This window comes from Blennius ocellaris (assembly GCF_963422515.1).
Source record: "Blennius ocellaris genome assembly, chromosome: 9".
In the NCBI taxonomy this organism is placed as follows: Eukaryota; Metazoa; Chordata; class Actinopteri; order Blenniiformes; family Blenniidae; genus Blennius; species Blennius ocellaris.
This window is the reverse complement of record NC_137658.1, coordinates 26,187,538-26,193,537: the sequence shown is the minus strand read 5'-3', so window position 1 is coordinate 26,193,537 and position 6,000 is coordinate 26,187,538. Positions and strand designations below refer to the sequence as shown.

Sequence of the window (6,000 nt, the reverse complement as noted above, 5' to 3'; positions counted from 1 at the left end):
CGGAGAATACACAAATCAGTAAAATAATAATAATAATAATAATAATAATAATAATAATAATAATAATAATAATAATAATAATAATAATAATAGCTCTAGTCTACTAAATACCACACTGTATAATTGCACATATCAGAATGAATAGAGTGAAAAATCTAATGTCATACTGTAACATTCTGACATATTTGGTTTTATTCACCAATGTTTTCACTATTTAATACAATCTCCTTTTAGTAATGTATAGCCATCATTTTACATTATTAGGACTCTACACACAGAGTAGGTTAGGATAAACCTTGGACAGGCTGCTGGTCCTTCACAGTGAAAAAAGAGACTGACATTCACACATGCACACAACTTATTCACACCCTAGTCACACCTGCAGCCAACTTCAAGTCACCAGTTAACCAAACAAACATGTCTTTGTGTTGTGAGAGGTAACCAGTGTCCTCAAACAGAGAACATGTTAACTCCCTATTGAAAGGCCCTGTGCACCATCACAGGTCTCAGTAAAAACTGTTGCAGCTCATGCAGAGTCCTCACCAATACAAAGAGGTGAACACATGCCTGAGCTTCAGTCTTTGCACTGGCTGCCTGTGAGTCAAAGGATCCACTTTAAAATCTTCTCGGGCCTAATACATCTCAGATCTACTAGGAGACCTCACTCTCTGAAAGACATTTCTTGAACCCCGGAGGACTGCTGACACACTCACTTCTTTTAAATAAGGCCTTAAAACACTATTATTTACTCAGGTTTTCCATTAAATGACTGATTTTACTGATTGCCTTACCTTTATCTTAATGTTTTACCTTTTCTCTTTTTTAAGCCTTTCTTAATCACATTGCTTTAATAATAGTCATAATCTTAATTGCTTAAGATTCCTAATTTTATGCATTTCCAACATGTCCTTATAATACGCTATGCCTTTGCACTTAATCAAGAATAAACATTAGACATTTCTTGTGCGCATAATATGGCATTGAATATATGTTTATTAATTTGTCTCATTTGACAGGTTAACCGCTTTGTAGTTATTGCGGATGCAGTGACGTGAAAAAGGATCGTGACGTCACACCGTAAACACAACGCGGAAACGCACGTGTTCGCGCCTTCCGGCTTGCCGTACTCGACTCCGCCATTGTTTGACAGCTCCGGTTGCTAACAAGGCGCTCTCCATGGTTACACAGCCGACAAAGACACCGACAAGTGTCGTGAGGGTCTGTTCGGAGTTTCCCAAGGACAGCCTGAGAGAGGACTCACGCTTTGGACAGTTGGACAGGTACTTTCTGTTTTTGTTTTTCAACTTCCGCTCTCTCTCTCTCTCTCTCCCTCTCTCTCTCTCTCTCTCTCTCTCTCGCTCTCTCTCTCTCTCTCTCTCTCTCTCTCTGGTTCTCACGTTAACTTCTGACAACACGTAGTTTCTGATCGCCTCCGTCACAATGCAAAGGTTACAGTATCTTTAAACCTGTAACGGGGTTAATTCCTGCTCTCAGTAGAAAGATGTCGCTACGAGTTTGGGTCCAACCCAAATCATTAGCATGGTCTTTATTTTAGCGGACTTTTACGATGACGATTGAGCGTTTGTCGTCACATGGAGGATCACAAACCTCACGAAGGCTTTAAATTCTCCAGTTGGTCACAACCGTGTTGCGTTGAGTGAGTTGTGGTAGGGTTAAAAGGTTTTTTGTTTTGTTTATTGAAATATAATGATCAGCTCTTTGCGCCACACAACAGATCAGTGATGTGTCACGGATCTGATGCTTCATGTATGAGAGCTTCTGATCCACATCAAGCTGGTGTCGTTGAAGAAGTGAATTAAAGGTAGTTTATTTCAAGTGATAGTGAGATAGAAGTCACCAAGGCAAACATGATTTCAGTTCAAAATAGAACAGTTTGTTTCAAGACGTCTACTGAGATGATGATTACACGTGGAAGAGGCAGGAGTCAGGAACCACTTGGCAATATCTTTTACCTTTGATTGAAAAACCCCAAAACATGCATATCTAAAAATAGTTATCACAATGTAAAGGTTGATCCTTCCACATGAGATGAAATCCAAGAACAGACGTGTGTTGATATGTTGTTTTCTCTCTGCACATGACTGATGCATATTAAACTATGTATCCGGAAAAGTAAAATGACTTCGCTTTTTCTTCATCCACCTATTCGCCATTCCCCTCGGTTCTGTGCAGGGTTGTGAAGCAGTGGAGCAGATCCCAGATAACTATGGGCGAGGGCCATAATCTGAAATAATGCATTACTTAGATTTATATAAATCCATATTAATCCCTGAATTGAACTTCAAAAACACCATAGTGGTTGAATAGAAGCAGAAAATGCAATGGACTAGAAATAGAATCGCTTCATACATGGAGGTATAGAGAAAATATGACTCGATGCCACTGGATGGTGCAAGGCAAGATATGTACAATACACTGTTGCAGGTAATAAAGTCAAATAAAATCAATTAAATAGTATAAACGTGGACAGGAGGTTTCACATAAGCAGCATTAAAACCTTTTAAAGAGACTCTGTGTTACTGCTTTGATCTATCATGGGAATCAGGCGTTCCTTAGCCTGTTTGTCGGAGCAAATATTAATTCATACACGTGAAAGTAAATAATGCGCTTCCTTCTTGTGCTTCTAACAAAACATGAATATTTGTAAGTGTTATTTGTGAAATTAAAATAGGCCAATATACAAGTGGAATTTGTCAACTTTAGTAAGGCATTGTGTCCAGTAGGATGTAGAAAAAGACTAATTCATCGTATAGTTTAAAAAAAACAAACTATTGACAAAGATTTTTAAAGGTGTCATATTGACTCTCCTTCATTTGAATATTGGATCATAGGAGCTGCATTCAGAATCTGCTGTGTCTGTGAGCTGGACTGGCTCCGCCCACACATGCCTATCTTTGGAAGAGGAGGATGTACTTCCTCTCATGGTGCCATGTGCCAGAGCAGAGCTGCCTGATTGTGCCTACCTTCATTGTGATTGGCTAAACCCCCGATGACACTATATAGCAGGGGTCTTCAAAGCTGGGCCTGGAGAGCCGGTGTCCTTCACGTTTTAGCTTTCGCCCAGCGTCACAACACCTCAGTCTAATGATACTCAAGCTTGTATAAGAGCCCAGTAATGAGCCCCTCATTGCATTCAGGCGTGTCGCACCTGTGAGAGGCCTAGAACTTGCAGGACACCGGCTCTCGAGGCCAGGATTTGAAGACCCCTGCTCTCGAGGATGTGATTTCTGATTGGCTGGTTGGAGCAACACACTTTTCAAAACTCAAACAAGCCAGGGAGAGAGAGGACACACTATGGGGACAATTATTTCTGTTGGAAAACCTTCAGAAAATGTTTGCACGCACAATATGACCCCTTTGATGTTATTACCGTTACACCTAAAAATGAATAGTAACCAGTTGACTTATTTGATTGTTTGACATTAATTTGCAAAGCAATGCTTTACTTTTGGGCTCAGGCACCAGATCAATCAAACACACAGTCTGTGTTGTTTGATTGATCTGGAAATAACAAGAATTAACATTGTGGTGCTTATCTAAAGAACACTGTTTGCTTCAAATTTTAGAACTTGTCTCCAAAAATATGGAGCATTGTTTCTACTAACTCTCCTTCAAATACATTGATTTGCAGAAACCTTCATGGAACAGGTGCATTCTTTTTCTGTGGAGATTTGAAGGATTACTGAGTCATTATTGGCCGTGATATATGATCTATCATACGGGTCTGAGGATCAAAGTCCAATAATGAGGTAAACCATGTCATCAAAGGCATAATCCTAAATCTCGACTCCACATTTTGCTAAGAAAGGCACCACCAATAGGAAATGTTAATCCTCCTATTGATTAAAAATAGAGGATGCCATTTGTTCTGGCCTTGTCGTCAGAAATGTGAGCAGTCTGTGCAGGAGATACCATATTTGAAGTGCTTTGAGCTTTTAAGCAAACCAGTTAATTCACGTAGAAAGGTGGTGTGGGCTTTTATCTGCAGCAGAGCAGTGGGCCAACGTAGATTATGTATATACTTCAATGTTTTGTCGAACTTTGTTCGTTGACTGTGATGACGCAACGGCTTAGTGAATCAAAAGAGGTGATCCTGCATGTCGTCGGAACGCGGATGTTCCCGTACAACTGGCTCGAGGCTTTAATCAAAGTAAAACATGCAACCGTGGTTCAAATCATTTCCAATTCGAGACGTAACCACAAACTATGTTTGACTTGACAATGAGCAACAACAGATTCAGCTTTGTCGCGGTTTAATTTCCCACTTGCTTAGTTTCAGATGCAAAGAGTTGAGTTGTGTTTCATATTATCACTTGCATGTTTATTAGATTTGAAGGGCAGAGGATTTAAAGCACAAACGGAATTGATCACAGTCGTAGGCAGATAATTCTGTGACATTCTGAGGTTTAATATTTCCACAGCGAGCGCTCCGTTTAAAGCAGCCTTTGTATTCTGTTTGTCATTTACAGGATTAGGTGGAGAAGTTTACCTGCCTCCTTCTACTTGGGCCTGATTTATTTAAGTGGTGTTGAGGACTGCAGGACCAAGATGTAATAGGGGTGTCAATATTCGTCATGTCAGCAGGTTGTGCTTCATTAATCTGTCTGATTGATCCAGCATCCATGTGGTTCAATGACCTTGCTTTGCACAAATAAGAACTGCTCCCATGCCAGTGTTACCTGATCTACTGCTCTGCTGATGGATTTGGGCCTGACTTATTGGAGGCGCAGGACAGAGATGTATGTGAATAAAGGGGATTTTCCATGTGGAACAGAGAAAGAGGCCTATAGGTACTTTTTTTTAATGTCATACAAGCGTGAAGGTGGCAACACGGATCAAGTTGTACTCTGCTGCATGACTCAACTTATATTTTTTGGGGAGAAAAGTTTGAAAGTGCTTTACTGTGTTTACAGTTATTATGAACGAGTGAATGAATGAGAAAATGTTATACTGTGCAAGACTTTTAAAAGTTATGCACAAGTGGTTATATTGTTTTAAAAAAAAATGCTTTGCTTCATTGAGACAAATCAACCGTTAGAGGGTTGATTTGTTAGAGGGGTTAAATGTTAGAGGGCTTTTAGCTGTTTTGAGGATTTGTTTTTAGATAGTTGATGTTTTTTCTTGTCCTTGTCACTGATTCAACTTTAGCCCCTGTTTACACAACGATGATTTCATGTGAAACTGCAAAACTTTCACTGTTTTGGGTAGGGATGCACCGATCCTTGTTTTTTCACTTCCGAATTTGTGAATCAGCCGATACCGATACTATTCTGACACCGGAGCTCTGTTTGCTTTAATATTATTATCAGTATTGTTGTTGATTTTATATGAGGCGGTAATAAACTCCTCTCGACAGTAAAGTATGAAATATACAAATGTATGCATGTATAATGTCATCATTATAGTTGTTGTCATCAACTTATAACAACCTTGTTCTATCTTTAAAACCTCAGAATCACTTTATTAATCCCTGGAGAAATTCTTTATCAACGCAGCACAAACAGCAGTTTCCAGCTCTAACACAGCACAAATGATTGGAACTATTTCCACAGAGGTTTTATGTGGAGCAGGACGCAGCTTCACGGAGGTGTGAATCTCCTGCTACAGCAGAGGAGCTGCTGTTCATTGTTGTGATGCTGCGGTCAGTGCCATTGTCCTCGGCGAGCTGGCGTTTTAAAACCGTGGCGCCTCGCTGTACAACGGCTTTGCAAACGTTCACGTTGATGCTTTGCAGTGTTAGCTTAGCCTGCTCGCTGGCTGCAAACTGTGGAATGGATTTCCTGACTCATTACTCCACGTCTCATTGAGACCCGCCTCCCTTCAGGAAATCCATTCCATATTTTGCAGCCAGAGAGCAGAGCAGCGGCAGGGAAACACTTGTGGAGTCATTTCAGCAACAGTAAAGCAGACGAGGCTTCATGGATCGGAAATCTCCAATCTGTGAATTACGCTGGGATCAGAACCTGATACTGATACTGG

General features: G+C 40.3%; 1 protein-coding gene across 2 annotated transcripts in view; it reads left to right on the top strand.

Moving 5' to 3' along the window:
- Window positions 1-1,145: 1,145 nt before the first annotated feature.
- enox2 (ecto-NOX disulfide-thiol exchanger 2) overlaps window positions 1,146-6,000 on the top strand; it is a 205,475-nt gene continuing 200,620 nt past the window's right edge. For both annotated transcript variants that reach the window (XM_080502063.1, XM_080502061.1), the window contains exon 1: window positions 1,146-1,280. The gene's annotated coding sequence lies outside the window, so the exon portion shown is untranslated. The remainder of the gene's footprint in view (window positions 1,281-6,000) is intronic.